This window comes from Fundulus heteroclitus, chromosome 13 (assembly GCF_011125445.2).
Source record: "Fundulus heteroclitus isolate FHET01 chromosome 13, MU-UCD_Fhet_4.1, whole genome shotgun sequence".
NCBI lineage: Eukaryota > Metazoa > Chordata > Actinopteri > Cyprinodontiformes > Fundulidae > Fundulus > Fundulus heteroclitus.
This window is the reverse complement of record NC_046373.1, coordinates 6,570,647-6,593,375: the sequence shown is the minus strand read 5'-3', so window position 1 is coordinate 6,593,375 and position 22,729 is coordinate 6,570,647. Positions and strand designations below refer to the sequence as shown.

The 22,729-nt window shown below is 40.8% G+C and overlaps 1 protein-coding gene across 6 annotated transcripts in view; it reads right to left on the bottom strand.

The window, feature by feature from the left end:
- dlgap3 (discs, large (Drosophila) homolog-associated protein 3) overlaps window positions 1–22,729 on the bottom strand; it is a gene marked incomplete at its 3' end in the record, with an annotated part of 186,020 nt that overhangs the window by 77,252 nt on the left and 86,039 nt on the right. For 4 of the 6 annotated variants that reach the window (XM_036144953.1, XM_036144956.1, XM_036144957.1 and 1 more), the window contains 1 exon segment: window positions 7,666–7,740. 6 annotated transcript variants of the gene reach the window in all.

Below are 22,729 nucleotides of genomic sequence, written 5' to 3'. Positions count from 1 at the left end.
ATGTTTGGTTCTGGTTCTGGGTATGCAGAGTAGACCAAAGCCAGAAGATCTGAATGCTCTGCAGGGTTGATACAGCAACAACAGGTCTTTAGTGTATTTTCGTGCTAAGCCGTTCAGTGATTTATAAACTAACAGAATAATTTTAAAGTCTATTCTCTGAGCTACAGGGAGCCAGTGCAAGGACTTTAGAACTGGGGTGATGTGCTCTATCTTCCTGGTTTTAGTGAGAACACGAGCAGCAGCGTTCTGGATCAGCTGCAGTTGTCTGATTGATTTTTGGGCAGACGTGAAGATACAGTTGCAGTAATGAATGCGACTAAAGATAAATGCATGGATGAGTTTCTCTAGATCTTATTTGGAAATCAGTCCTTTCATCCTGGAAATGTTCTTCAGATGGTAAAAGACTGACTTTGTGACTGTCTTTATGTGCCGTTTAAGGTTCTGATATGAGTCCATCACTACACCCAGATATGGGGCCTGATCACTAGTTTGTAGTTGTATTAATAGAAGCTCTGTACTGACTCTAGTTCGTTCTACTTTAGGTCCAAAAATAATAACTTTAGTTTTGTTTCTGTTCAGCTGGAGAAAGTTTTGGCACATCCATGCATTGATTTTATTCTCAATGAAGCTTTACCTGGTTAATTAAAGGTTAAATAAATAAATAGTCATAAAACGCGTGTTATCAAAACTGCCATCACTAAAACTACACACACTGTAAATTGATGAGTGGCTTAAGAGTTATTATTTTATAGTGCCTTGCAAAAGTACTCATAAAATTTGAACTTTTTCAAATGGTATTAATGTGATAACCAGATACCTGTCCATATTTTAGGGAATTTATTTTATATACCAACCCAAAGCAACACACAATTATACAGTGGAATGAAAATAATACATGTTTTTCTTGTTTTTTTTTTTTTTTTTACAAATACAAATCTGTGTATTGTTATTTGTATGTATATTTGTATTTAGCCAGTCTGAGTGAATACTCTGTATAGCCATCTTTTTATTGCAAATACAGTTGCAACTCCTTCCAGGTATGTTTTAACCAACATGTTTTTAGCTTTAGCTTGGCCAAGCTCTGCCAGATTTCATCTGGGAACAGCTCTCCTTAAGTGGTCACAGTTTCTCATTTGGATTTACGTCTGGATTCTGAGGCGAGGATTTTTACACCTGAATATAATTTAACCTAAACCATTTCCTTATGGTTATGGCTGTGTATTGAGTTGTTGTCCTGAAAAAAAAAACTCCACCCTAGTCTCAAGTCTTTTGCAACCTCTAACAAATTGTATTCCAGTATTAACTTATATTTAGCTCCATCCATGTTGCCACCACCACATACCATGTAGACCAGTCGCCATGCACAGTTTAAAGATTCCCAAAAAAAATGCTGCTGCACTCACATCTTCAAAGAGTTCTGGCATATCCTCTAGAGGGAACTGAGCTATATGAGTTTGCCTTTATGTCCCTTACCCAAGGTGATGAGAATGTGTGAAGTAGGGGTCGATGTGAGGAGCACATCCATCGTAACCAGAGGTGATGTCTTTACTTATTGGGTCCATAACATTTGCATTGTCCATTTAAGCCGACACATTTGTCATATATTGCCAGCCTGGGTGGTTGCTGGATTAAAAGGAGCTCATCTCGGCAGCAGTTTTTCAAAAATTATCTTATAAACAGATTAGCAGAGTTCTTCAGAACGCGACTCCCTAAATAAAAACAAAAACCCCAGTTGGCTGTGTCAGATGGACGTTCACGCTGAGCCTGGTTCTGCTGGAGGCATCTCCTTGTTAAAGAGTTTTCCTGTAGTCATCGCTACATGGTTGCTCAGTATGAGGGATTGCTACAAAGTCAATGACAATGCAAGCGGCTGTCCGCTGTTGCTACATGCTCATCCTGGAGGACTGAATGCTGCAAGTCAGTGACTCAGTGCAAGCTGCTGGGCTTACTTAGATAGAAAACCTGGAAGCAATCTGTCTGTCTGATTATATAGAAGTGTCTTAGTAAAGTCCTTTGAGATGACGTGTTGACGCTACATAAATGAACTGAACTGAACTCAATTGAATTGAGGAAAACCAACTGAAGATGAGACGCCAGATTTCCTGCTCATAACATTCAGATTAAATGTAAACCCAATGCGTGTTCCAGGCGCCCTTATCATACATGGACACCGGGACGATGATGAGACCTTCTTCCCTTGTTATCAAGCTGTGATGTGTTTGTAGAAAACTAGAGAGGCGTGTGAACATGTGCATGCGTGTGCCCTGACTGATGGGCTCTGGTCATGCGATCCATGCTGCTGTCTAATTACCCAGATGTGATGGATGGCATTGATTAAATCATGTGAAGTCTGAGACAGTAGCGGCCAGCCCCCTCCCTCTTTCTTCTCTCTTGTTAACACACACACACACACACACACACACACACACACACACACACACACACACACACACACACACACACACACACACACACACACACACACACACACATGCCCACGCGAACAGCCACGCATGCACACGTGCCATGCGGCTTCTTTGTTTGAGTCTTTACTGGTGTCCTTCGTCTGTTATGGGAGTTGTGTAGTTCAGAACAGATGAACCCTGCTTTCAAAATGATAAAAGATATCCATAAATCACTCTGAAGGAAGAAATAGGGAAGTAACTGACAGCTGGAGGATAAAGCGCAAGATGAAAGGAGCACAGGCAAGAGCCGTGCAGTTTCAGAGAAGAAGTGAATATTAGAAACTGATTAAAATTGCCTATTGTCAAATTTCACAGACTAAGCCTTTCTTTCGTCCTGCCAAAAATCGTTCAAGCAGTACATCGTGGAGGAATACAGCGTACGTTTTTTTTTTTACCATGTTTCTGATGGCTTGGAAACCTTTTCCCACCATAGTTAGAAAGTAAGCGCAGCTCCTGGTTGAGATAAATGGGAATCTTTGTCCATTTCAGGTTACAAAGAGGAAATAGATTTCCTGAAACTGTCACTGGAACAGAGGGGCGGCAGTGGCGCAGGAGCTGGAGAGTTTGTCCTGTAACTTCAGTTTCACCAAAGACTCAAAACCGTGCATTCAAAACCATGTCATTCATTCCTGAAATCGATACAGGATTTATGAATAAATGAATCAAGCAAATAATTCAAAATATGGAGAAAATCTGTGAACACCTGCATCTGCTGAGTCTGTTTTTTTTTTTTTTTACCAATAGCCAATAATTAAAAACTATTGCTGGTAGCCTCTAAAAGCATCACCATGCAACCACATGATGTAATACAGTGGCTGTAAACCATTGTCTTGTAGGTCTGGCTGTATGCTTATGGTTATCCCTCTGTTGGAGCTGAACCTTCTTCCCATCAACCTTCACCAGCTTCCCTGTCCCTGCTAAAGAGAAAAAAAAAAACATCCCCACAGCATGATGCTGCCACCACTGTGCTTCCTGTTCTGGGTGGTGTTTTTGGAGCGAGGTGCAGCCTTAGTGTTTAACCCCACATGGTGACCTGCACCCTTACCAAACAGTTAATATTGGGTTTCAACTGACCAGATCACATTCTTCCACATGTTAGCTGCGCCCCCTAGGGGTCTTGCAGCAAACTGCTAGTGCAGCTTCCTCGGGGTGCCTTCCAATAAAAGCTTTCCTCTGCCATCACTTCTTTAAAGGCCAGATGTGTGTAATTGAGTAACAGTTGTCTTTTCAAAGAAAATACGAAAGGTTTAAGCTGTTTTTTTCCCATAACATATGTTTTAAAATCAGGAATATTATGATGTTTGTATCATAATATTTTTCATAAATACGACTGAATAACAGCACTGCTACAGAAAAAAAAAAACCTAAAATGATCAAACTGGTGCCTCTACCCACTTGGTAAGGAGTTCTCCTGCAGGCTCCTCTCTTGCTAATTAATTACAGCGGCACAAACCCAACTACAAACACTCTAATGCGTTTTCTAATGAGATGCTGTCCATCAGTACTCCAAAAAGCTGCCGTTTTGAAGTCACTTTCCCAGAAACAGTAGGCCGACAGCAGGACGACTGGGCACAGAGCCACTTCCAACATGTGTAAGTACAGATGTTGTGTAGTGCCACACACAAGGCAGAGGTTCAGGAGTCAAACGAGCGTAAGAGGATGCAGGAGGCTTTATCTGACTAATCTTTCAACATTTACGAAACATTTCCAGAAATGACCATGTTGTTAAAAGCAAATGTTATCCTATGTGGAGGTTTATCATCTTACTTTTAGGTTCTACTTCGGTAGATTAATGCCTCAAAGCTTTATAACCACATCATTTTGGTAAGATTTTGGACCTGTATAGATTTACACTTACTTGAAGCAATGTTTAGGATCCTGCTGGACAATTTCAGTCAGATTTCTAGATCAAGTTTGCAATGATTTTTCTTTATCTCAGAAAGAGAAAATCAGGATACATTAATGAACAAATTAATTGATTTTATGTCTCTCTTCTCAACTCATGTCACAATGTGGCACTGATTTTAACTTGCTGGCTGTGCAGCTCTTCACCTTTCTGATTTTTTACTCCCCCTATAGGCCACCATCTTTCTCCCAAATATGAGAATCTGTCCATGTTAGGTTGCTTGGTGGTTTAAATTTGACCTGAACAAACAGTCTGCTTTTTTTAAGCACCCCACAATCTTTGGAGGCATCTGAGGTTGTTTAGTGCAGCACGGCAGGGTAGGGATTACCTCACAGCACGAACATCCCGAGCGAGATCTTGTCAAATGGACACAAAAAAGGATGAGACTAGCAATTTTTTTGTCCTAACAAAATAATAATGTGGTCGAAAAGGACGTCTTACTTCGGGAAGTCTATTGATGTGTAAAGAAGGTTAGAAGGGGGTTGTGGTAGATCAGATTGATTTTGCTTAGTAGTCACTGGTGTGAAAGTCCAAGTCAGGCTCAAAGGCTAAGTCAATAAACCTGTGACTTGAGTCTGACTCGATTCCAAGTCAAATGACTCAAGTTCACACCTGTGGCATCCAGAGTACAGAGTGCTTGTAAATGGTTGGAGTCGTGTGTGTGTGTGTGTCACCACGTCTTTTTTCCGATGAGTACCAAAAATGCTTTCGCATGCGTGTAACAGAATCTACATACTGTGACATTTCAGTATAGCAGGAACTTTGGACACAAGATCCAATTACACTTCTAATGTTGCTTCCCCCCCCCCCCCCCCCCCAAGGCAATCCTCAAGGAAGATGATCGTTGAAAATAAGGTGTGGTATGAAGTTTAATAATTCCCATTATTATTAAGGTCCAGCAAAAAAGTAGATGTAGCCGGTGAGTAACTGTTTGGGAATCTAAATGACTCCATGGATACAGACGCAAATTCATACTGATAAGATCAAAACCCAGATTCTGTGGCTCAGCTACCAGCATTCACTGCAAGGAACAAGTGTCCCACATTGAAGGCCAGCAGCACAGAGTGAAAATGTCTGGGTAATGGACAATCAACAGTTTTTAATCTTATTTCAGCCTCATGTTAATGGGGATTGTCCACGCAGCTGAAACCAATGTTTGTGATATCAAAGGGAAGCTACGAAAAGAGGAGCCGAATCAAACAAAAACATAAATACATAAAAACATACGTTGTTTCAATGCACTGTGTTTTATAATGTAAAATGATATACCGTAGTTATCTTAACACTAATATATGGAGGTTCTGGACCTCCACGTCCCACACATTTTGTTTTAATGCATATCGCTATGGCAACAGCGCAAAGCCATTTCAGCAATATTAAACATAAAAGGATTTCAGTTCTGAGAGCAACATTTTGATGCAATTTTAGCCGTGTGGAACATCACAAGTCATTTGGATTTTTATTTTTTTTATTTTTTTTTTTGCCATCAGCCCAGACACACACACAGAAAGAGAAAATGCATTTAGTCTTTCAGTGGCACTCTCTGCAACTATAATTAAGTGGAAGCTTCAAAGCTTACTAAATCCATCTCAGGACAAAACGCAGATGCATAACTCTATCAGCTGAGGAAGTGATTGATAAAAAGGGAATTGGGGACAATAAACAAATAAAATGACAAGCGTTCGGAAAGAGGCTCCATGAAAGATAGTTAGGTAATTTGAGTCCCTATTATAGGCAATGCACCCAGATTACATCTCTAGACACCAGATGGACTCTCGTCAAAGCAATAATATCAGTCTAAAGAGAAAGAAGAGACGAAAGAGGGAGGAAAAGGAGGAGAGTCAGTCTAAGAATAGAAGCACAACCTCGAGCAAGCACAATCGGTCAGCCCTGGCTGCTATTTTTTTCCTTTACTACTGTGTCAGCCGCATGTCGGACATCTCTCATCTCTTTATGTTTCATTCTCTTATCTCCCAGAATGACAATCCGACAGCAGAAAGGTGTTATAGGCACATTTAACCGAGCCATCGGGGTTCCTGAGAGGTGGTGCATGTCAAACTGCTGTATGTCATCTGCAGAGGAACTTTAAACAACAGCCATAAAACACAAACGTTAACAAAGAAGCGCCCCAGTCAATATGGCGTTAGATGTAGAGTAGTGTCACAAGGCGCTGTACTTCATGGCATGTAAAGTGTTTACTCTTGCCCCTTTCACTTAACCTTTTTTTTTTTTCCCCGCGTATGTTGTTATGTGACAGCCACGATCGGCTGATAGCCCAACACAAAGTAGCACCATAGTTGTGAATAAGAAGGAAAAGGAGATGTGATTTTTCAAATTATATTATGAATGGAAATCTGAGGTGTGGCAAATATTTGGATTGAGTCCATTTTACTGTGAAATACCTGAATAAAACCCAGTATTTACTTTTTCAGAAGGTGTTCTGGTCAAATGAGACCGTCAATTCTGGTGGTATCTTCCTGCTGTGGGGATGCTATCATTCCACAGAGTTGGGGACACTGATCTAAGTTGACGGAAAGATAGATGGAGCCAAATCCGGGGCGATTCTGGAAGAAAGCCCGTTAGAGGCTGCAAAAGACTGACCGGGGCGGAGGTTCACCTTCCAGCAGGACAGCAACGCTTAACATGCAGCCAAAACATGTCCATGGAAGGATGAGCATGCCCTCAGCAACTGGTGGACCTGTAACTTTTAGAAGCATTGCTGCTCCGTGGCAAGACCTTGCAATTGCGGTTCACGGGAGACGTTTGTTGAGTTCTGAGTGAATTTTAGCAATTTTCCAAGGAGGAACAGGCAACAAATTTCAGTTTCTATCTTTTTTTTAAAAGCTGGCAGAGACGTACCCCAAACACTTCAAATCCAATTCAGGCTAGTTCTACAAAGTACTTCTTTCAGGGGGGCCTGAAAGCAAAACACTTCTAAGGTTTGTGTTTGTAAAAAAAAAAAAGAAAAAAGTTTACCTTTGACTTTACTCTGATGCTCTACTGACATAAAATCCAAATAAAATACATTGCAATTTCTGGTTGGGACTAAAACAAAAATATGAATCAAATTCAAGGGGAGTGAATACTTTAACAGGGCACTGAGGCGAGCAGTTGTGTGTTCAACTCCCACCTTTATGAGGCGTTTTTTCCCCCTTAATCTGGGTTAACCTTTCTAGGGCTCTCAATTCTAGGACGCATGAGACAAAATTGGCATTTTAACAGAACTCAGATGACAAACAGCTCCAGGAATCACTCTTGTGCATGTGCGTGCATTTTTGTCCACCTCCAACTCACCACAGACTCATCAGAAAACGGTGCTCCATGTCTTTATGTAGAAGAGGACAGCACAATAAAGCGGTACCAGTCAGCCTGAGGGAAAAAGGTAAGAGAGAGAGAGAGAGAGAATCATCAGGTAAGAAAACTCACATTGTGCATCACATTGTTTCTGGCAGTCCCCCTTCTGTGCAGCACCCCCCCCCCCCCCCACCATTGTAGGTAAGGTAGCTCTCCCTGTAAGCTCTGACCTGTAAACGAGTCCCCGGCGGCGCCTGCAATGTAGTGGAAAAACTGCGTCTGTGTGCTCCTCTTTTTTTCTGGGTCCCAAAACAAGAAGCTCCCCCGACTGCCGTACTGACACCCTTCAGTTCCCCGCTGTTCTGAGCGCTACAGGCCCTAGAGCTACGAACGGCGCCATGGCAGAAGGATATGAAAACAGGAGAGGAGGGAACAGTCAAGGGGAAATTGCCACGGAGATAAAGGGCTGTGTGTGAAGGATGGAAAAGAAACAGGAGAAAGAAAGAAAAAAAAAAGAAGAGGGGATGACTAAACTATCTTAATTGAGTGTATGCTGCCTCCAATTATATCCTAAAGGTAGCATGTGTGAAATGATTTGAACTTTAGAAGGAAAACACACGGAAACACAGCGTGACTTCATGTACAGTGCTGGGAGAAAATTCCAGAGTAACACATTTCTTTCTGTTTTTGCTTTTTCTTTTGGCCACATGTAATTGCTGCAGCTTAGTGTCGAAACAGAGATAACCTGAGTAAATACAAAAAGCTTCTTTCCAATGATGCCTTTTCCAAACAAGACATGCTCTATGTGAAAATACACTCACCCCTTGCTAGTTAATCCATAAATCATTTGCGGTGAGCTACATTCTTCTGATTATCTGTGTTACCTGATTACTGCTGGACGAGTACAGTCAAGAAATCACGTAAAGAGAACCAGTCTCACAGCATGAAGTAGGCAAAAAGACCTCAAAAAGCAATATATACCACTCAGTGTCATACGATGCTCTCAGTGACATCGTATGACACTTAGAGCACCCAGTTGGGGTGGTGGGTGAATGAGCTTCTCTGTCTGCTCCCCTCATCATGTTTGTACTTATTACCTACACAGCAATAAAGTAAAGGTTTGGGTGACAAGGGAAAGATGATTTTGCTTAAAACCTCCCTGGGTAATGCGAATATAGTTGACTTGACGAACTGGACTTAACCTGGGAGGGGGAGGGGGAGGGGGTGCAAGTACCCGGTTTGCACTGTGGGTTAAATGCAGAAGACCAATTTCATTGGGATGTACAACTGCAATGACAAATAAAGATTTCTTCTTCTTTCTTCTTTATTATATATACTCAAGAGAGCCACAGTGAAAGCTATTCTCTATAAATGACGAAAGCTTGGAACAGTGGTATACCTTCCTGAGGGAGGCGTATCTACCAAAGTCACTCTAAGAGCACGTCAACTACTCATCCAGGCAGTCACAGATAAACCCAGTAAGCCTTACTTATTTATGTTAAGGTCAGTGACCATGACTTGACTATAAGGAAGTGAGAAAAATGTCATCTGTTAGACAGTTCAAAGGCAGAAATCATCATAACCAAAGCAGGATGCTTTTAGCTAATGACCAATAAGACAAACATGGATGCTTTTGGAAGGTGTGGCCTGCATTACATCCAATATAAAAAGTAACAAAACATTTAGGAAACAGAACATCACATCAACAGTGAAACATGGTGACGGGAGTATCATGATCCGGGGCTGCTTTGCTTCATTAGGCCGTGAGTGACCTGTCGTAGCTGAGGAAACCATGGTTTCTGTCCCCTACCAGTAAATCCTGAACACCTGGACTATCTAGCAGAACAAAGACAGAAAGTATGCCAGTAAGTTCAAATTTAATTGAATAATAAAACAAAACAAAAAAAACTAACTAATGTAAGAGTGGCCTAATCAAAGCCTGGACTTAAATGTGACAGATGCTGCGGCATGGCCTGCCTTAAAAGAGGCATTCATGCTGAAAAACCCTCCAGCGTGGATGTATTTCAGCTACTCTCCAAGTAAAAACAGGCCAAAATTTCTTCACAGCAATCTAAGTCTTGAACTTTATTACTTATTACAAACAACTGATCGCAGTTTTTGCCGTCAAAGGTAGAACAACGGGGTATTAGGTTTAGCCGAAATTACTTAGTCTTACCTTATTTTCCCTTTAATAAATAAAAATATTTGATTTGATTCTTGTGTTTATTCAGGTAATCTTTAAAAAAGTTGTTGACAAAACATTTTATTGTGGAAAAAAAAGGAGAGGCAAAAGCAGTCTAATGATGACAAATGCTGTGTGATGGCAATGCAAAAGCATTGTTCATACCACATTGAGCTAATTATTAGACAAAAAGCAAATTGTCTCATAAATCCCCCCTTGCTATGTAAGTTGAGAGCTACAGAGCTAGCAGGAGTCACATTAAAAGATGCCACAGGGCTCCACGTGCTTTATTACCCTTCCATTAGCCTTAGCATTACTATAGTGATTACTGAAAGCCTTAACTCCCTCTGCTTTTTTTTTTTTTTTTCTTCTGTGCCTCATTAAAACAAACGTTCAACCTCAGCATGTGTTGGTTCTGGGCTCCATAGCAACGGCGGCTAATATACAGACCGCGTCAGCTCTGTTTGAATCATCCTTGAAGGGATGCGCTCCTCCAATTCCCTAACCCCACAACAAGAGTTTGATTTCATTTTAGCTGTGATCAACTTGTAATTATGTCTCGCTAAGCACAATCGAGATCTGCCGTTGGACCCCGAGACCGCAGGACGCCGTCATCAGAAAAAAGGGAAGGTCCTTAATATGCGCTGAATGTCACGAGGCACAGGAGGATCCACCGCTGCCGCTCATCAAACAGAACATGGCTTCTCACGGGCTCGTATTGATTCGCGGGGAAGGGGTGTAATGTATGTAAGTGCATGCACGTAGGCGTGCGTGCAGCGGGCGCGTGCGCATTGGGTGTGATGTGTCTCTAGCTTGCAGCAGAGATAATTAGAACACAACTCTTCTGCTGTCCCTGCAGGCCACTGATCCAGCTGCTTTCATCTAATATAGGTCAGCTGTGACAAAGCCCTCAGCATGGACACTGATCGCTCCGCTAGCTCTCGCATACACACACGGAAGATGAAATTAAAACTCCTACGCAAACACACACACACACACAAATGATTAGATACGCTCTCTGCATGCTGATGGCACGTACAGTATGTGCACCGCTCATATAGGTGCACGTGCACAGCAGGTAAGGGTTCAAATGATGGCCCCAGGTGTAGAACACTTGCCTTATACACGAATACAGTCAGGGGAGCAGATAAGTGATTTAAAGTCAGCTGGCTTATAGCAGGAGCGTAATGCAAGATATGATCCGCAAATTTTCATTATTCTTCTGTCAATGCTAACCCTGATAAGATTACACGCTCAGTGATGAGAAATAGAAATAGTTTTTAGGGTTATTTGTTTTACTGAAACAAAAGGGAGGTTAATAAAAAAGGAATGTTTTTTTTAGAATTGCATACAGAGATGTTAATTTACGTACACAAGCCATTTTGTTGAAGTGAAATCGAGGCATGGAGTTCTTTTCAACTTAAACTGTTAATATGCAGACTGGTATACAAAGGTTGAGCCAACAACCATTTTAAAACCAATCAGAAGTGAGAAGTCTGTCCATGAAGAAAGATGAAACTCCAAATCTGTTCTCAAAGCCTGTCTGGTTGGTACTTTCCAAATTGTCTGTCAACGGAGCCGGAAAATCTTTCGGTCAGATGGACAACACAAAGCAGCAAGGTTCGAGACAAGCCAAATAGAAAAAAAAAGAGAAGAGCATTGACTTTGCCTTCTTCCCTGTGCTGCATTGCTCTTTGTTTCTCTCGGAGGTTTAATTTATTAAGTGCTAAAGCTATTGCAAAGAACAAAACCAAAGTGACTTCATCACCTCAAGAGTTTTATTCAACCTATTATATTGATGACCAACTGAAGAGAAAAGCATCATTATCTCCTGTCGCCCTACAGTGGTTTCACTAATGGACCCATAATTGGTGCAAATTACAAAGCGAACAAGTTGTGGCGTAGCCTTTGGAACAGTGAGATTAAGAAGCATTCGCCTATGTCGCATTGCAGGAGAGCCAAGCGTTTGGTCGACTTGACTAATCGTCTCTTTTCTTTTTTTTTTTGCTTGGCCCATCTTTGTTTTTTTATGAGCCAGCAGGGTGACCCAGGGCTTAAAACAACTGCAGCAGTTAATGCAAATACAATCAATACTTGATTGTCCCCTTTTCTGCTTTCTCTCCTCACCCCATCTTCCTGTCCAAGAAGAGACACCAGTTAGGGATATAATTAGTGCCAGACATGCTCCAAGGATCCCCCACAGGGCTGTGCACATAGGCTGTTTCATACCAGGTCAAGAGATGGCCGGTTAGGCTTGACCACAGCAACAATGGTACAACAAGGTACCATCAGAACAATCAGAGGGAGTCTCACCTAACTTCATTAGCTCTAAAACTAGCTTTAATCTAACGACTGAGCTATACCCACCATCTACAATTTAGTTTTTCCATTTACTTACCAATTTTACTAAAATCAATCTGTTTTTTTTTATATAGCCCTTTTAAAGCTCAAGACAACAAATTGTGTTTAAAAGAGGCAAAACCTAAAAGAAAACTGCAAGCCTTCTTGTTTTTACACTGCAAGGTATTAAAGCAAGGCAGACATAAAGTGGAAGATCGATGAAAGCAGCAACAAATTGCAAAATAAGTCACAGTGTAATCAAGACACTGTGTTACATTAGATGTTTGCAATATATATATATATAAATTGTTAGATTCAAGAGAATTTCATAAACCTGTGATCAGACTGGGAACTTGTTCCACTAGAGTGGAGTCAGATACATCTCTAAATACAGAAAGCCAATATAGAGAGGCTAACACGGGAGCAAAGTGGAAGTCAATACTCTGACTGCAGTGTTTGAACCAACTGCAAGGTATTTAGAGTGCTATTTGGATGCCTGGCTGGAGGTTCCTTACAATAGTCCTTAGGCAAAAACACATAGAACAGTTTTTAACATCAATCTGGGGCAGGATGCTTCTTCTCCTGGCTACGTTAAGGAATGAAGTAAGGCTTGAGATTTAAGTCTATAGATTAGGTAAAATAATGAACTCTAAGATTTCTTGCCACGGCAAGCTATGCTACTGCTATCCAGAGCATAATTCCTGATATTTTCAGGACCTTAAAAATACCTCAGTCTTTGAATTTAAAGTATGAAACAAAATTAAGTTAACCTGTGAACCTCTACTTACTTAAACAAAGCTTGGTAATCAATGGGGAAATTATTCTGTTTTGACTTTACAGAGAAAAAAATAGCAGGGTGTCATCTGCATAATACTGGAAATGTATGTCATGTTTAAGGATGATATTGCCAAACAGAAGCACACACCTGTACAAGTCTCCAACCACGTGGGGAAAACAGCCAATGACGGTAGGAGCTGATGAAACACTAAAAACGTTTTATTTACATAGGCCAATACAAAATAAGGTAATATTGTAGAACATCTAGGGTCTCATTTCTAAAGCCTGCATATGCACAAATTGGGTTCTGAAACTTGCATATGTTACTTTTCATACAAGGGTTGTGATCTATTAAAAAATTAAAAAAATAAAAACTCATCAGAGGGGACCTCTCATTCCTCCTGGTCTCCCTATCTCCCTCAGAATGACGGTCTGAACTCACACAGACTCCCCCAAGAAAAGATGAATTTGACCACATGCATAGCGATCAAGTTTTTTTTAACATGGCCAGCATCTGTGCTTTTTTACCTCTGATTTATGTATTTAATAAAGCCTTTCACTGATATTTTTCAGTTTCTCTGCTCTCCATGTTGCCATTGTTAACTGTGATATAACAATGATCAGCTGACTCATTTAAATTAACATTAACATGAGGTTCTTTGCATTGACCATTTATGGCTGAATATGGAGAGGGCAGAACATGAGGAGGGACCTGGTATGCAAACATTCAGATGTAGTTCGGATCTATAAAAGAAAATGGCGTGCTGGTGTGCTTGTGCGTGGTTTCTTGAATCATATCCATGAGATTTAAGGAAAGTAAAAACATTTTTCCAGCAATACCAATTTTGTTCAGTTTCAGCATTTGTCATAATGATTTTGTTCTGCTCTTATTTAAATAAACACATTGCAAAACAACAAACTGAAGAGCCTAAAATATTAGTTCCCTTTTCTACATTTACCACATAGCACCCGCTTTTTAATAACCTCTTCAGGGTCTCCACTGCATTATCTTCAAACAAGCCATAAAACTTCCTCAACGCCAGTCATTCTAAATTAGATCCAACTAACAGGACACTGATTTAGACTTTGCAAACACCCTGTAGAGGATTTTGCTTGGTTTAGGAAGAAAAGTTGGAAAACAGTTGCTGGCATGGAATCTGATTTTCTCCTTCCCATCATCCTGTGAAGAAGTGGAAGAATCCTAACAGTGCCAATCATTCAGTCAGACAGCATGATGCTCCTCACATACACTTGCTGCAGATACATGCTAATTTTATGGCAAATCATATGTACTTTGAAGGCCTGATGGAATGTATGCACCTGAAAAGAAATGAAGAAAAATACAGAACTCTGGGTATAAGATAGAAAGCCCGAGCCCCCCACACATACACACGTATGTATATATATATATATATATATATATATATATATATATATATATATATATATATATAGATAGATAGATAGATAGATAGATAGATAGATAGATAGATAGATAGATAGATAGATAGATAGATAGATATAGATAGAAGAGACATACATTTACTGTCTCAAGCTCTGAAGAATGATCAATGGGGTCTTTAAAAACGCATAAAAAGATTAACATTAACATTTACGGTTATATGCTAAACTGTGTTTTAAGGTCAACTTGGGAATAAAAGTGAGATTTCTTGTCTTTATTAACCAAAAAGAGCATTAATTTGGTATTTAAGGGATGTGAGCACACCAATCTCTGCTCTGGGCACTGTTGCATACATGTGTACAATTGGATTTCCCTGACAAGAATAGAATTTAACCTTTATTTTAAAAGGTATCTCCTAAACCTTTCTTTGGCCTAATGAGACGGAGTTGCTCCTCGGCTCATGCCTGGACATTGGAGAAAGAAGGAGAAAGTCCCTAAGAAGAACACCGTGGCTGTTAATCATGACATTCTTGATTTTAAAGGTGCATAGCCATGTTATTTGTCTTTTTATAATTTATATGTCAGTAGCTCACTCTGGTTGTATACAAAGTTTTTATGAAAGATTATTACGGTCTGGCATTATTTACAATTGATTTATAAATTAATCAAAGCGGCATTATGATAGTTCTGCGATACTGTCTCTAGATGTCACCACGTCTGTTTGTATTTGTTAATCTCGCTCGGTGCTAGGGCTATTTTTTATCCACAAAATGGACCATCAAAGCATTATCAAGATGGAGGCTTGCTGTAAATAACCTTATTTTATCATGTGGAAATGTTTTTTGGTCTTTTTTTTTTAAATAAGCATATTACATGGCTATATACCCTAAGAAGGGTATATACTGGATCTCTAAATAAATCCCGGTCAAAACGCCATGTTCTTCGGTTGTGAAACAGTGAAACCAAAATAAATCACTTCAAAACTTTAAAATTGTTTGCTTGGGAACATTGTGATGCTGAAAAGTAAAATCTTCATCTTCAGCTTCCTAATAAGCACTTCAAGTCAAAATGTCTGGGCAATGACAACAAAACTCAATAAAAACTCCATGGACATTTGAACAAAAGTATCCCCAAGGCATGGTATGGCCACCACCATGTTTTTCACTTGGCAGAATTGAGCAGTTGTTATTGTCTGAAACTCATCTTTTAGAAATGTGGCCTATAGTTCACGTTTACTCTTCATTCATGGATACGTTGTTGTCCGTGCATTTTTCTTTCCATCGCAAGTAGAAGCCATTCTAGTCAATGCAGTAATTCCTACTAACTACATGGCGTTGCGGCATGACTGACAGCGTTCCTCCATCGACTGTCAGAAATACAAATCAAGTCGATTTATGATGGATGACTGAGTAAAAGGAGTACATTTTTAAAAACCAGATGGGAAGTCGAACACGGGGAGAGTAACATTTCAAAGTAAGAGGGGAGGCTGTCTGGATGCATGAGAGGATCCTACACGCGGGTTGTTGCATGGCACAATGGATGACGTAGCGGACACGGAACGTAGTCAGTGTGAACACAGCCTTAGTTTCATCAGACCAAACCTCATCTCTCCACAAGGTTGCAAGAGGTTTCCAGCCTGTCTTTTTAATTATTTTGGAAAAACTACCAGTTTCAGCAATGTCACCTGTCCGTTTTCCGTTTTATTAAATTACAGAGGATTGTCGTCACTGTGCCATAGTATATCAATAATGCAGAGGAAGTTTAAGTCTCCTTCTTACTGACTGAAAGCTATACAATGAGATCCTGTGGAGCATCTCTTCAAAATATGGCTTGAGCTAAAGGATAGGAAATGCCTTGTGTCAAAAACATTGTAGCGCTAAATCAACTTCAGGTGGTCCAGAAAGTGCCTCAACCAAGTGTTAGTTTAGAGGGTGTGTACTCTTATGTCACAAGATTCTTGCACCGTTTTGATTTTCAGTTGAATCATATGAGATATATGTTTCATTCTGGTCTCATTTTATGGATTGCAACAATCCTGGGTTTAAACAAGATTTGAGATCTAACGTATAGGAAGACAATGTGCGTCAAACTGCTGGCTGCCCTTCTCAAAAACTCTATGTAAAGGGTCGGATCCGGCTCTGAATGGGTCATGTGACCGAGAGTGCCGCTTCACGACAGTCTGTGCTCCCATTAAACACGAGAGCTAACCGTTACGTGCTTCTACTTTTCTCATCCTTGAGTCAAACTTTGTGGCCATGGCCATGGTTGTCATTATTACAAAACACAGTAGTTATAGTTCACAAAAAATGCATGTCATCTTTTCTCTTCTGTTGAAGTTCATGTAGCCTTTCTTAATCAGATAACTGAGCCTGTGGTCTGCTCTGTCTTCCTCTCCCACGGCTCCTGGACCTGCCCCTCCCTCTCCCCCTGGCTCTGCCTCATCCTCTTCCTCTCCCTGTTTTAATGGGAGACTCTGAGGATAGTCTAGAGGAGTGAATAAGGCCTTCTCTTTATTGAATTTTAAATCGGCAGGTCCAAAGTGTTCTGCTATTAGATAGCAAAACACAGACGGACTCTGTTGAATTTTGCGACAGTGCAGTATTGCCAGTGGCCGTCAGGGACGTTAAACCTGAAAGTTACAGGTGTAGGTCTAGGGGCCCCTAGTGGCTAAAAGTTACATGGTGCTTTAAGGGGATGGAGTATTTTTTTCAAGAATCTATATTACTGTACAAAGTAAGTGAGAAAACATTAGCATCGAATAGGGGCAAAGAACTCCTGGCAGGCCATCATAGTCTGTCTACCAAGTCCACTTCTGCAGAAGCTTTCGCACACACCAGAAACCTCTAAATACATGTCTGTAAAATGTATATGAGATATTTCCCAATGGGTAACGTTGTTTAAACGCATCATCTGTTAGAGGGGTCATGAGGGGTCCGGCATTATAATGTATTCAATCACCTTTTCCTTAGCTTTTTTAATTTGTTTAAACATGATTTTCTTTTTAGACTGGCAGAAGTGCACACATAAATCTGTACCAGCACCGCTTACACTGAACAACAGAGGAGGAGACTGCAATGAGTGGTGGAAAGGAGGGTTAAAGGGCCAGACAGGGATGCAGACAGATGGGATGAGATGTTTTTGGAAAATGAGAGGCTACAGCTGGGAATGATAAAGGTTTCGTGGGGTTTATGCAAGTGGATGGCATCAGCAGAATGGATGGAGGGAAGTAATGTAAATAGAAATATGTGAGATGATGGTGTACCCATGTGATGGCTTTGCAGATGCAGACCATTATTCACAACAAGGCAAATCACTTATTGTTCCGCTTTGCTTCCTACTCCCTTGACAGTTGACCATTTCATAACATTTCTACTACCTTCTCTCTCATTTCTTTCTCCCTCCAGTCTTTGAGATCCCTTGGATTCTCATTAGCGATTTCATTGCAGCAGATGGGTATAGTGAGCAGCATTTACTTTTTTCCTTGACTCTCCTTTCAATCAGTCTCTCTCCTCTTCCTAGCCTCTTGTTACCTTGAACTTCTCCGATCTGATCCTTCACACCTTTCCCTTCCTCCTTTATTGCCAACACCCGACCTTTACCTCCGTCTACCCGTGAGCATGGCTGATGAGGATTGGCCGATGAGTAACAACAAAGCACACTTGGCAACAACATTGGAAATATATCAACAACATGAAATTTAATTTGGCTTTGAGTGCAAAGAAATCACAGATTTGCTTCCTTTTCTTCGGTGCTTCTCCATTCTTTTGGAAGGTGATTAATTCATCTCAATGTCATTGGTGAATGTCGCAGTTGCTTTTGCCCCAGAGCATCCAAACATTCAGTGTTTTCCTCATGGCAGACCAGCAAAAGGTTCTCTGTGCCCGTGAGTGACAGAACATATTCAAAGTGTGCATGCACACATATGATTCTTTAAGTGTAATTTCTCATCCGTGTCTGCTCACTTGAGTCCCAATTCCAAGCCTACTAATGCGTCATGGATCATTAGACAAATATACTGCTGGCACACTGATTACAGAAATGAATGATGCATGCTGTTGTGCTCAATTGTATGTGTGCGCGAGTGCATTTATGTGCCATTGTGTGTGTTTAGTTGCACTCAGAGAGGTCATTTACGAGAGGCAGTCAGTAAGGCAATGAGTAAATGTCCATTAGTTGCACAGCAATGGTAACGTGACAAGGGTTACAGCAGAGGTGCACAGCGTCATCCTAAACCTGCTCATTGGCTCCATTCCAAGGTCACTTTTGGAGACTGACAGACTAGTCTAGTATTTGCATCAACATGTAGCCACAAGTATACGCTCATCAGCCAGTTTATTATTTATAAATAATAACATTTTATTGCACTTTGGGTTGGAGCATTTTTTGGCCCGCATAACATGCCTTAATTCATGATTTCAGATATTTTGATTATGACAGCATGATGCACTTACTGTATGTTTGTTGGCTGCACACCCATGAGACAAATTTTCCATTTCATCACATGCCCAAAATGCTGCATTGGACAAAGAGATTGTGACGTTGGGTACCATCGTGGGAACTTATTGTCAGGTTCAATGAACCAGTTTTAGATGGTGTGAAAACCTGCCAGTGTGAAAATCTTACACACTGGGGCTTTAAAGGTGCCATGGCATCACTGCATAAACCGTTTCATGTAGTTCATATTGCTCCATATGTAAACAGCTTGTTGTTTTCTCAGGCCCAATGTCCTTATATGCAGATATACCTAGCTGACTTCACTCTGATTGGCTACAACCGTATTTGGAAAACCAGTCAGACACGCCCCCGCACCTCTTCTCCCCTCCATCCACACCTTTCTTCTCAGTGCAACATTCCATCACTAATCCATTGTTATTGCTGGTGGAAGTATTTGTGCTGCAGGATCTTGGACAGGCGAGGCCAACCTGACCAAAGGCTTTTAACCTGGTGAGGCGATTCAACACAGTGAGACCGAAATACAAAGCCAGTAGATCGCGGCAGTGTGTCTCATGGCTGTGAAGGCACACAGCCAGCTGCCAGCCGGCTCCGGTAAACCATGGGGGAGAGCTGACTACCCCACCCCCCCTCCACGACAGGAAAACCATGCTACTTGCACCAGTTTGGCATCAGTCAGCTGGATTTTAACTTACAGGGTAATGACAGTATTGTGGAAGTTTTTTTCAATATCTGTTTGTTCTAAAACTCCGACTTGACTTCCCCCATGTTCAAGGAAACTCTTCAGTAAAGTCCCCTTAAATGAACTCCAGCCACTCTTCTGTGTTTCTCTCACCCTTCGGGAGTGAGTGGAAACTTCCATCCATTTGTTTCATCCTCTGAGACATCAGCTCCCCTTTTTAGTAATCGATGTGAGGTGATTTTGAAGTTGGATATTCTATATTTGCGCTTCGAGGTGTCTGGCTCCTGTTCAAGCCGATACAAGGGAGGCTGATATGAGGCTGCCCACGTTTTTCCACCTTCCTCCTTTCAAGTGGAGCAGTAAGCCATGCTAGCGTGACTCGCAGCCGGTGTATCAGCCAAGGGGAGGAGGGGATAGGAGTGGAGGGGGAAGGCTGTTTGCCTGATGGTGCACTCAGATTGGAGATTATGAATTACGTAGAAAGATAACCCACTTCTTTTTGAGCAGAGCAACAAAGCTGACCGCGTCCGAGCAGGTTCTTTGGTATTTACCTATGACATTCACACAGCCTCATCAGTGCACAACAGATCACATTATACCCCAAGACCTCAGAAAGATGAAATCTGTTGTCATGGCCCCTTTAAAACCGTTTTCTTCCCAATTCTGATACTCTGTTGGACCTTAAGCAATTTTTCCTTCACCAAATGCGTATATTTACCGCCTGCATTAACAACATTTAAACAGATGTACCTAATAAAGAGGGTCTATTTTTTTTCATCTAAAAAAATATAAATATTAGTGTTTCTCACCTTGTCCTCGGAGTGCCAAATATACCACACATATGAGCTACTGCTTTAAAATAAGCAAAAGCTCGAAACCCAATGCTGTAGCAATGACTCAATAATAATGGTATTTATTCTCATGCTGCGCTATGCAGATGATCTGATTGTACTGCTGAGTCGCTCATCACGATTTAGCTAATGTTTACTTGACCACTTGGAGCAGTCATAGACTTTATCGAGCATCAAGATTTTGCACAAGAGGGTTCCATTCATAACTAAATTTTACCTGATTCATAACCATAATTACGCAATATATTTATACGGAGGCCTCATTGTAACAAAGAACATACATAAGTGAAAACATCCATTAGTATAATAAGACTGTAGAAAAAAGATATGTGTACAGTTGTAGTACGCACACCAACCTTACTTTTCCTTCCCCTCCTGTTGTGCTCAAAAGTTGCTGTCACGTGATAATTGTTGCTCAGGCTGTAGCTCTTTTAGATTAAAATATTTTACATACTATCCATTTGCCATTATAATGCTTAAATGGAAACATTTGTTTACCCTGTTCACAATTGGATTTTAGCATAAAAGATAACAAAGATACTCACACAATTGTATTTATGTTATCTCTCCCCTCATTTCTCTGCAAACAAGCCAATTTTAACCAAGCTTTGGATCAGTTTTACTGCCACAGAGGATCAGCTGTTGATTCGCTCTCGATGGACCAAATCCTGTTTCCTCCGCTAACCCCTTCTCGAGCACATCCTGACTGACAGTCGGCGAGAAATCGTGGCATCAGTTCTCGTTTCCTTCTATCTGGCACAGTGAACATCAGCCAATGAGGAGAGGCAATTTTCACGGGAGAGTGGGGCTGGGACGGAGGAGGGGGCGAACAAATCAGAGCAGAGACAAGGGGGTCACATCGAGGTCACAGATGATGCCGGTGAGTCTCTTCACATGAAGTCATCAAAGCCTCATTATTCCTTTCAGTCTCTGTCCGCTCAGGGTAAATTAGCTTCAGGATTGTCTACACGCATGTGCCGCTTGTGTTGTGAGTGCTCCAGCCTAATTTGCGGCGGGGGGGATTAGTTTTCATACGCCTGCATGGGTACATGTGGGCACAGGTGCTAAGTGAGTTTAAAGCTGTTTAAAGAAGCACATGGCACTTGTGGTCAGATGCTTTACTGTGGCACCAAACACAAAAAGGGAAGGAAATATATGTACGGGGGGGAGGGGGGGGGTATGAGTGTTGTAAAAGGTCATAAACAGACAAAGGTGAAGTTTATTTGTCTTTAAAGGGATTTATGGTCATTAATGCATTTACCGGCACAACCACTGTGCCCTAACATTCATCACAGGGCGGCTGCCTCTGCTGCAATTTGCATTTTTCTCTTTGCATAATGCACACAAATTTGCGTGTCTAATTACAGTTTTCAAGCATCCAAACTGCTTGCATCTCTCCTCTCTTTGGAGGGCTGATCTTAACAGTAATTTGTTTATATTTCTGTGTTTTAAAGAATGAAGTGATGCGTTGATCCGCAAAGAAACCGAGAAAGAGGAACGTTGGCAATCCCGACATGTGCTTACAAACCGCAGAAAATGGAGTTAATGCGTGGGGCGCCTTTACAGCTGGAAGTTCAGCACCTTGGTTGGAATACAGGTTGCGTAAGGGAGAGCATCCCTCAAAAAGGGATCTAAAACACCAGAAGAGTTTACAGTGTAAATTCTGTAATCATTTTGTCTTTGTTTTTAAAACAAGCAACAAAAAAAACTTAAATGGGCAGATATGCAGTGCATCTGACATATCTTTATCCAGCAAAATGGGATGTGTGACTTTTTACAAAATACAGAAAGAGAAGAAACTTAAATTAGCAATGAGAATTCGGGACTAGAAATGTGATTTAATGGACGACATTCTGTTAGTTTTCTGGTTTAAATAATATTGTTTTATGACCTTTTGGCAAGCCGTATGTTAAATAGATCTTCTGTGTAATTTTCAATTCTTTCGTGGGCAACACTTTTGCTGACATACTGTATTTTGTCTGCGTAGTGGACAAAGGTCAGATAATGACTTGACCTTCTCAAAATAACTTTAAAAAAACAAAGTCTGAATCAAAACCAAGATATAACATGACTTTTTAACATTCCCTTTTCAGTAATATCTGCTTCTCCAACATTTCCACTTCACCGTACTATTTCAGGCTGCACTGTTTTACACGGGTGTGCTCGATAAATTAGAATATATACTGTCCTATGAGTGTCATTTGTCATATTAAAAGTATCTTTGGAAAAAATAACCTTTAAGCAGCTATTTATCTTACTCTTCACTATACCCACGTTTGTTGCATTATTTTTGTTTGTTTTTTTAATGGTCTAATGTAATGTTCTAATCTTAAATGTTATGTTTTCATTAGCTGTAAGTGGAAAATCATCCAAATGAA